Raw genomic sequence first — 10,255 nt, forward strand, 5'->3', positions numbered from 1 at the left:
TTTACATTGGCTCCTGACAAGCCATAACCTGGTAATTTTACAGCCACTTCCAACCTGGATTGGTTTTGTTGAATCTGTGATATAGAGGTGGAAGATTCCATATCTGATGATTAATCCATGAGGCATTGGGTCCTATTGTATGGACATTGCAGACTGGGTTCATGATTGGGTTTCTTTAGTTTATATTTTCTTTTGGCATGTTTAATCGAACTCGTTTCTTTTCTCTCTGTCCCACCATCTTCCCTGCTAAGAGTGCTTTTAAAAAAGGTGCGTTTGGGCATAATGTATGCTAGAAAAGGACTTTACTCTATGTTTGATCAGTTCACTGCACCACAATGCAACAGAAGTCAGAAGAACAAAAGGCCCGCCAGAATGGCTTCGCATTAAGAAAGGACTTTAATGTGGATGTATTGTTGCATCTGTTCAGTCTTCATGCTGCAGTGATAATGTGCATCGTGCACTGCTCTGCATCAGGGAGTTCAGACTGGCATAGGCAGATGGTGTACTCTAAGGCAAAGAATAGCATCGATGCCTTCCTTACTGCCAACTCTGAGGAATGTTTTCAGAACAAGGAATGACTCTCTATGGTTATGCTCTAGAAATATAAAAGACAAAGGTGATAATGCTTGGTGGGAGGGGGCATGAGGGAAGATGGTCTGTAGCTTTCCTTAACAAATACAAATCTAATGTGTTATAAATATAAAGTAAAATGAATAAACTAGGCATGAAGAATGCTGGCCAAATGAAGTTCTCCCTTCTCTAGTACCTGCTTCCACAGTGTGTAGTTCTAGAGATGCTGTCAATGGTCAGAGTTGTATGTATTATTGTTGTAGCCTTGGTGGTCCCAGGATCTGAGAAAGACAAGGTGAGTGAGGCAATATCTTTTATTGGACCAGCTTCTGCTGATGAGAGAAACAAGCTTTTGAGCATAAGCATTTGACATGCTTTCTTAGATAGAGCTTAAATAGTAGCTATTCTAGATCTTGAAATTCTTAAACAGATCGCAGCTGGGGTTGAAAAGCCAGTGCTCAGGGAAACAAGAACAATTTTTCTATGCTACTCAGCTACTTTGTGATTGGTAGTTTACGTCCTTACTTAAAAATAGAAAGAAATTGCCCTCTAAATGACACTATCTAAATGTATGGCAATCTCCGGCCACATAGCTCTATTTCTCAATGAACTAGCTCTTTCTTTTATTTATAGCATTTTAAATTACCCATACAAGAGGCAAATCCAGGATTTTTCCCTCTAACATTCATTATTTAATACAACTTAAATTGACTTGAGAAACCTTTCTGTGCACATCTTTGGCATTTGAAGTCTTCTGTCCTAGTTTTTTAAGAAGGGAAGAAAAAGCTGTGGGTCATTCATGCATCATGAGAAGGTGCTCATTCATTTATTTCTAGCAAGCAAATATTTCTGTTCCTTGATCAGCCATTACAATATTTCTGTGCATGAATTCATTATATCCTCCCTCAGCCCTCAAGATTATAATGTTATTCAGGTGGTGCGGTAGCAGAGAAACAGACCTTTTTTTCAGTGTGTGCATTGAGCTAGAAGGCAGTGATTTACAGAATATATTAGAGGAAGCAACAAGTCACAGGACTATGTGGATTGCATTCATAAAACCACTGGGCTGGCACTTTGTGACACTTCCTTGTGAGCAGCCCATTGGAATTCCAGGCAGAATCTCTCGCACTGCAGATTCTGCTCTGATTATAGGAGCTTTGCTTTAACTAAGTCTACTCATCTTAATGGCTTGTTTTTGTTTGTATTCGAGCCCAAGCTGCAAAGATTCAGGTTTAAACTTATAAGGTCAGGCAGGGCTGGGCAGATGCTGCCTTTTTACCTTCATCCCTTTATAGAGATGGGAACCAGCTGTGAAATTTGGATCCAAAGTGGAGAATTTTGGGTTGGGTTAGATTACAGATTGGGGGGTGGAGTGTTAAAAGATAAAAGCAAATATTTATGGCAGGTGAGGAATAGTGCACATTTCAGAGCTCTTCTAACTTTGGTGAGGAGAGAGAGTTCTGAGGTTTTTCCTTGGGAGAAGTGGACATGATTGAATGCAAGGATGGGGATGTGTTTCTTTAAATTTGATGGGTGCATCTGTGCATTCAGAAGGGGTGTGAGTGCCTGTTGTGCGGGCCAAGCTTCGCAGCAGGCCCAGACCTGTGGGGGCAGAGTGAGAGATACAGAAATTGTGCTACAAATGCTTGGATCAGCCCCTCACCCTACATACCTTATTAGGAGTCGTCTGCTCAGCCTATTTCATGGCTCTTCTATCCCATGCGCTGAAGTCAAGTTGTAGACAGTGTGTGTTGTCCTGTCCTGAAGCCATCATGGTTCCCTAGGACCAGCTCTAGACCTATTAATACTTTGAGAACTGCTGCTAAATGAGCTTGATCCTGTTTGTGGCCTTTATATGAGACTACAATGGGAATTGTAAATTACCCTGTTTAAGTCCTTATCTCTCACTCATCATCACTGTTCAGCTATGTACCATGCTGTACATTGCAATGGAGGCATCAGCCAATTAAGTACCATTTTTTCCAGGCTTATGTAAAGATTGATTTATACTGAAATATTTGGGATCAAGGAAACATGAACTGTACACAGGAATGATGACTTCTAAATAATTAACACTTCAGTGCCCTTCAAATAAATACGACTTATTTCATTTTCCATAAATATCAGAAATGGAATAGATCCTGCAAAGAGCAAACTCAGCCCCTGCTTCAGGCTGATCTCACTAGTTGCCTGACAACCTATTGTATTATTAAAGAATTTGAATGGCAGCAATGGATTAGTAGAACAGGCAGGCTAATTAAGATAGCCAGCAATTTTAATAAAGCCATGACCTATTCTGGACTGAAATGTTTAACCCTTTCTGAGGTTTTGCATTTCAAATTATCTTTAAGGATGTGCTACAGGACCTGATTCGGTCTGTAACAGAGGCCTGCTCAGATGGCATATTTACATGTTCAGACTCTCATTTTTCACTCTGGCATGTGGCGCAACCATTGATTAAAGCCACAGATGATATCTGCAGTGACTGTGCAGCGTTGCACAAAGCTGCTTGATTAATTGAGCCGAGGTACTCTAAATTAGTCAGTTTCAGTTTTGCTGGTGTTTTACCAACACATTTTCACATCAAATGATGTATTTAAGTCTGAATTTTAAACAGAAAGGATGTAAGACTTGATGAATGCATGAAAAATGACATGTACCCTACTACGATTATTTCAACGAATACATCCATTCATAAGTGAGCATGTGATAGTCCGTTTGTGGAGGCACATTGCAGCACCTTTGCACTTTGTTTTGTAGTTGCAAATGTTCTGGTGTAACCCTGTCAGGTCCTTTCATTCCCTCTATACTTCCTCTTTCACTGCTAGTGTCAGGGCCCCGCTATAGGCATCTTCTTTCTGGTGGAGGAGAATGGGTTAGGAAGCCCAGTGAAGGTCATCAATATCACAAGGGCTAGTGGAAATATATAACAAATAAGAGCATAAGGCAGTTATTATGTTACAAGCTTTTATTTGATGCTCAAGGACATATTTGTACACATCTCCAGGTTTATTAAAGCAATAGTTAATGACCATGAGAAGAAGAAAAACATATATAATAATCTCTTAAACCTATACATACAAAGCAGCATTTAGAGTAATTGCTCCAGGTTAGCTCCAACTAGCTTTGTCTAGCAAATATTATCCTATGATAGAAAGATGGAGTCTAGAATATATGCCTTCTATCTAGAGTATTTTTTGTCATTGCGCTTTCTATTATGCCAGTACTTTTCTATGGCACAGCACACCACTACCCTTTTAAGTTATATGACAGAAAAATGTAGACTTACATAATATGTGGTGGGGCACCATGATGTGTTGATTTTTGTGAGATTAGATATTACATTTGGAGAACATAGATTGTGTTGTCTTTACAGCTCCTTTTTTTCCCCCCTTACAATGTGGGATTAAATAAGCTAGTAAGGGACTCAGATAACATGGTGATGTGTAGGACATAAGACCCTAAATAGAATAAGTTTACCATACCATGTGGGGGAAAAAGGCATTAGAAAGTGTACTCAGCAAATCTGTAGAAAATATACTGAATGGAACAACCTTGCTCTGACTGGGGGATAGATAAAGCAATGAGTCCTTTCCATCTCTTTTTTTTTTTTTTTTTTTTATTATAGATTACGTTACTCATCATGAGTGGTACTGAGTGAGCTATGCAGGCCTTCCCAAATAAGTGGTTATAAAATTTTTATGACATCTCCTATCCATCACCCTTTTTGTTTATGCCATTTATTTTATGTGACTGTGTTACTTTATTAGTCTCCATCTTGCTTTTTTCCCCCTTCTTGAACTACATTAGTTACTATGGGAACAGTGTCAAGTTAATGGGAAAGAGTTTGGTGACCTCCACAAGTGCAGTATAAAGTCAATTTATAAAATGGTTTGAAATGAATACTTGGATTTGGGGAAACGTAGTTATCAACATGATAATTTGGAGGACGCATTTGATATAAATAGTGTGCTTATGTCCATAGAGTGATTTTCTGGCCTTCAGTGTATTGTATAGTGGATCAACAGAATCAAAATGAATTGGTGACCAAAGAACTTTCCCCTTCAGTAGTATAAATATGAAACAAATGGGACAAATTCAGTCCTACTGTGAATTGTGTGCAACTCCATTAGCTTGAGTGGAGTTACATCAACTCAAACCAGGGAAAACATTTGTCCATAAATCTGTAAAGCCCTTAGAATATGTACTACTTTTCTATCAGGACGTCATGGGGTATACAAGCCCAGTATGGCCTTCTGCAAAGCAAGGGGTTAAAGAGTTGCTCGAGGGCCCATGTAGCCCTGCCCCACTGCACCTGCAAAGCCTGCACAGGCTGGAGGAATGGCTTAAAAAAGAGAGCAGAGTTGCTCAGTGGCAAGCAGACAGTGGAGGTGAGCTGAACTGCAAGCTCTTGCTGCCTGAGCACCTATAAGGACTTTTCCTCTAGGAGCCTGATGTATTTGTTCACCCAAAGGTACATGGCAATCAGAGACAAGGATTAACACAATAAAGGCCAATCTGTCTATTTCCCTTTACCTAAGTCTTCATTTTTCCTTGAAAACTTTGCTAAATTCCACTCAGCCCAGTTACCTCCATCTCTGGATTGCAAGAGACAGCCTGCAATTTGCTGCAGTTTCAGCCTCTCTCTCAGTTAGGGACTCATTGCCAGTTGCTTCTGACCACTTACTCAAACCCCCTTTCTTTCTTAGGCCAGCATCTTTAAGGTTTTAGTTTCCCCTTTGACTGTAGGCTCAGGCCTGGGAATAGTAAACTTTGCCAGGCTGGGTGCAGCCAGTAATAGATTCCAAGGCCAGAGGGACTAGTATGATCATCTAGCCTGACCTCCTGTATTACACAGCTCATAGAACTACCCCAGAATCATTCCTAGAGAATATATTTTAGAAAACATCCGGTCTTGATTTAGAAATGGCCAGTGAAGGACAATCTTTCATAACTCTTGGTGAACTGTTCCAGTGGTTAATTAGCCTCACTGTTAAACTTTTATACCTTTATTTCCAGTCTGAATTTGTCTAGCTTCAACTTTTAGTCATTGGATCGTGTTATACCTTTCTCTGCTAGACTGAAGAGCTCATTATTAAATATTTGTTGCCTAGGAAAGTACTTATATGCTGTGATAAAGTCACCCCATAATCTTCCTTTTGTTGAGCTAAATAGATTGAGTTCCTTGAGTCTATCACTATAACGCAGGTTTTCTAATCCTTGTGGCTCTTCTCTGAACCCTATTCAATTTACCAACATCCTTCTTGAATTGTAGACACCAGAACTCTCCCAATTGTTGTGTCATCTGCAAACTTTATCAATGATGATTTTGTTTTCTTTCAGGTCATTAAAGAAAATGTTAAATAGCATAAGACCAAGAACTAATCCCTGTGGGACCCCATCAGATATACACCCATTTGATGATGATTCCTGGTTTACAGTTGAATATTAAGACCTCTTAGTTAGCCATTTTCTAATCAATTTAATATGACCACATTAATTTTATATTGTTCTAGGTTTTTTAATCAAAGGGTTTTGCAGTAGCAAGTCAAATGCCTTCCAGCAGTCTAAGTATATTACATTTACACTATTATCTTTATCGAGAAAAGCTTGAAATATCATAAAAAAGATATCAAATTAGTTTGACATCTATTTTTCATAAAACCATGTTGATTGGTGTTAATTGTATTACCCTCCTTTAATTCTTTATTAATCAACTCCTGTATCAGCCAGTCAATTATCTTGCCTGGGACTGATGTCAAACTGACAGACCTATAATTACTGATCACTTTTTTAGATATTGGCACAGCATTAGCTTTCTTCCAATCTTATGGAATTTCCCCAGTGTTCCTAGACTAATTGAAAATCAAAATTAGTAGTCCAGGAATTTCCTCAGCCAGCTCTTTTAAAACTCTTGGATGCAAGTTATCTCGATCTGCTGATTTAAAAATGTCTAACTTTAGTAGCTGGTGTTTAACATCCTCCCCATGTACTAGTGGAATAGAAAAAGTGTTCTGATATGATGACTACATCATCTGTTTTCCCCATATATAGACCAGAAATATTTAATGAACACGTCTGCCTTTTCTGAATTATTGATAATTCTACCATGTCCATCTAGTAATGGACCAATATCGTTATTAGTATTTTTTTTGTTCCTAGAATACTTAAAAATACTCCTTATTGTCCTTAACTCTGCTGGCCATAGATATCTCCTTGTGTCCCTTTGCTCCCCTTGTCAGTTTTCTACAACTCCTAGCTTCTGTTTTATATTCATTACTATCAACTTCCCCTTTCTTCCATTTTTTATTTTTTATAGCTACCTTTACTTCCTCTCTAAACCAAGTTGACATAAGAACATAAGATTGCTATACTAGGTCACACCAATGGTTCATCTAGCCCAGTATCCTGTCTTCCAACAGTGGCCAATGCCAGATGCTTCAAAGGGAATGAACAGAACAGGGCAATTTCTTAAGTCATCCATCCCCTGCCATCTAGTCCCAGCATCTGGCAGTCAGAGACTTAAGGATACCCACAGCGTGGGGCTGAATCTTTGACCATCTTGGCTAATAGCCATTGACAGACCTGTCCTCCATGAACTTATCTAATCCTTTTTTGAACCCTGTTATACTTTTGGCCTTCACAACATCTCCTGGCAATGAGTTCCACAAATTGACAGTGTGCTGTGTGAAGAAGTATTTCCTTTTGTTTGTTTTAAACCTGCTGCCTACTAATTTCATTGGGTGACTCCTGGTTTTTGTGTTATGTGAAGGAGTAAATAACACTTCCTTCTTCACTTTCTCCACACCATTCATGACTGTATATACCTCTATCATATCCTGCCTTCGTCATCTCTTTTCCAAGCTGAACAGTCCCAGCTTTTTAATCTCTCCTCATATGGAAACTGTTCCACACCCTTAATCATTTTTGTTTCTCTTCTCTGTACCTTTTCCATTTCCAAAATCTATTTTAAGACTGGGTGACTGGAACTGTACATAGCTTTCAAGGTGTGGGCATACCATGGATTTATATAGTGGCAATATGTATTTTCTGTCTGGCTTTTTAACTAGTATGGCCTTCTTCCTTGATTGTGGCTTTTAGGGCATTTAGTAAAGTGTTCTTAAACAATTCCCAATTATCATTCCAATTTTTCTGATTAAATTCTTGTTTTCAGCTTTGTGAAATTGATCCCATAAAGCTGTAAGTATATATATTACTGGGCCGGTATTTATTCTGTTTGCACATTATAAATGTGATCAAGACATGATCACTTGTACCAGTCAATAGCTTCTCCATTGTTTCCTCAAGGAGCCTTATATTTGTCATTGTTTCACTTCCTGTTTGCTCCCCTCCTCCCCCAAACAGTCTCCTTTGATTTAACACCTTGCAGTCAGGCAGGATAATATCAAACAGGTAAACTGAGCTGCACCTGGTACTCATAAAAGTAATACACATAACTTCCTAGTGCTGCATAAATGTCAAGCATTTTAGGGTTCTTCAGGATGAAAAGTGCTATTTACATGTTAAACATCATTTGTTAGTGGAGGCAGGTGAGAAGGAGGGAGAAGTAAGTGGATCTAGATAGTATAAATGAAAAAGGCGTCACAGCTTTGTGCATGACCAAGCAGCCCCAGAGATAATTAGTGACCACACCCTGAATCCGTTAGGGAGATTCAGTTCTAATGACTGACTCCAGTTGTAGGGGAACAGGAGAGAGGACTATATAGGTAGAGTTGAGAACTCCAAAATAAGATGGCTGGGGCTAGGGCTGGGGCCGGTCGTCTGTCTGACTGAATGGGGCTGAGTGCTGGTGTCCAGCTGAGAACAGTGAAGCTGGACTGTAGGCGCAGGCTGGGTGGAGGGTTGTGGCTGGCTCCGGCCCTCATTTGAAGTGAGGCTGAATGTTGAAAGCAATGGGAAGGGGGTGAAGAAAAGAGAAAGTTGCCTTGGACTATGAAGGAGAAACAGCAGGGGATGAGGAATGGTCTCAGATAAGGGGAAAAAAAGACTAGATACATTAGGATTTGAAGAAGAAATGCATAGAAATGAAAAACAAGAAAGATGAAAGTCAACATCTTACAATCATCAGATCAGTGACAGACGATGTAAAAATAGGAGATGTTGGCCCCCTGAAAATGGCAGAATGGATAAAGTGAAGTGTTGGTGACATATGAGCTAAAAGAATGTGAGATGGAGATCTAGTGATACAATGTACACATAAGAAGCAAACTGAAACCCTTTTAAAATTGTAACTTTAGGGAAATTGGAAGTTACTTGTCAACTGCCTAAATTCCTGATGGAAGCAAGAGCGGTTATGTATGGAGTGCCACTAGGACTGCCTGAGAAGGAAATCGAGATGAGTATAGGTGAAGATAAAAATTTTTTTTGTGAAACAGCTACTTAGTAGGAGAGAGGAAGAAAACTTGCCATCTACGGCTCTACGCATAACATTTAAAGGAGGGATACTTCTGGATAGGATCCAACTATGGTATCAACCTTTCTGGGTTAAACCGTGTATTTCCTCCCTGCCCCCAACCCCATGAGGGGGTCTATAATTGTCAAAGTTTGGACACGTGGCTGCCATTTGTAAGGGAACAATGAGGTGCAGTAAATATGGAGGAACTCACTCAGATGAGAACTATGTGGAAGGAACAGAACCTAAATGGAGCAATTGTGTGGGAAACCACAGTGCAGTGTATAAAGGCTGTGCAGTAGCAGAACAAGCTAGAGAAATAGTAAAAATTAAAACTATTCAAAAAGTGTCATATGCAGAGGCTACCAAAGGGTTCTTACTTAAGAAAAATACTCTAGAGAAAGATATACAGGCACAGCAGACCACATCTCTGGTCAGTGAGGAGAATGAGAGGAATGGGAGATGCTGTAGGTAAAGCATTCATTATGAACGTAATTAAATGCACCTTGCAGATGAGGAAAACACTTAAAGGATTAAAATCATAGGAAAAGCAGCAGAAAAATATCTAAAGATAGATAGCCTCTTGATAAACTGCATTCATGTACTTTTAAATAATACAGTTTAAATAACATGGTCTTAATGATCCTTAGTTGGAATACATGTAGTTTAATAATGATGTTTAATAATAAACAGGAATTTAAGAAAGCCATCTTTGAAGTGGGAAAAAGCTTGATGGAATATGTGTGCAAGAAACATGGATAAGAAATAAATTTGTGTTCAGTCTATTGGGATATGACATATTCTGGAGGGATCAAGAGGCTACCAGAGGAAGGGGGAGGTCTGCAGATGTATAAAAGAGGGCCTTTGTGACATCAAAATGGATGTGCAGAAACAAAGTTTTGAATATAAAGCTATTGTGATTCCAGTGCAGAACAAAACCCCATATATATGGATTTATAATGTTTATTATCCGTATGCCACGCGGTTCACTACTCACCACTGTGGTGCCTCTTTATGGCTGTGTCTGGGGATTTGCTCTCAACCAGTCAGATGTCTCCTCCTTCAGTTGCTCACTCTCTCTCTCTCTCTCTCTCTCTCTCTCTGGACTCGATTGCTCCCTCTTTGTGATTCAGGGAGCTCTCTTTTCATGGCATGGCCCTTTGGCAATGCCACTGTAGTTTTCCCGTTCCGGGATCTCAACGTCCCATTGGACGAACAGTCTCAGGCAGTTTTCCAATTCATCGCCTCGACTGTGCCACTTCCCCAGTGGCT

At 39.5% G+C, this 10,255-nt stretch overlaps 1 long non-coding RNA gene across 1 annotated transcript; it reads right to left on the reverse strand.

Moving 5' to 3' along the window:
• Positions 1-463: 463 nt before the first annotated feature.
• Positions 464-2,378, reverse strand: LOC137148993 (uncharacterized). The gene is made up of 3 exons (XR_010918638.1): positions 2,243-2,378; positions 767-851; positions 464-595 (listed from the first exon to the last, which is right to left on the reverse strand). It is a non-coding gene; the product is annotated as an uncharacterized lncRNA (long non-coding RNA).
• Positions 2,379-10,255: the final 7,877 nt, after the last annotated feature.

Source organism: Emydura macquarii, unplaced genomic scaffold (assembly GCF_026122565.2).
Source record: "Emydura macquarii macquarii isolate MOO-44397 ecotype Brisbane River unplaced genomic scaffold, CSIRO-AGI_Emac_v2 contig_705, whole genome shotgun sequence".
Lineage (NCBI taxonomy): Eukaryota > Metazoa > Chordata > Testudines > Chelidae > Emydura > Emydura macquarii.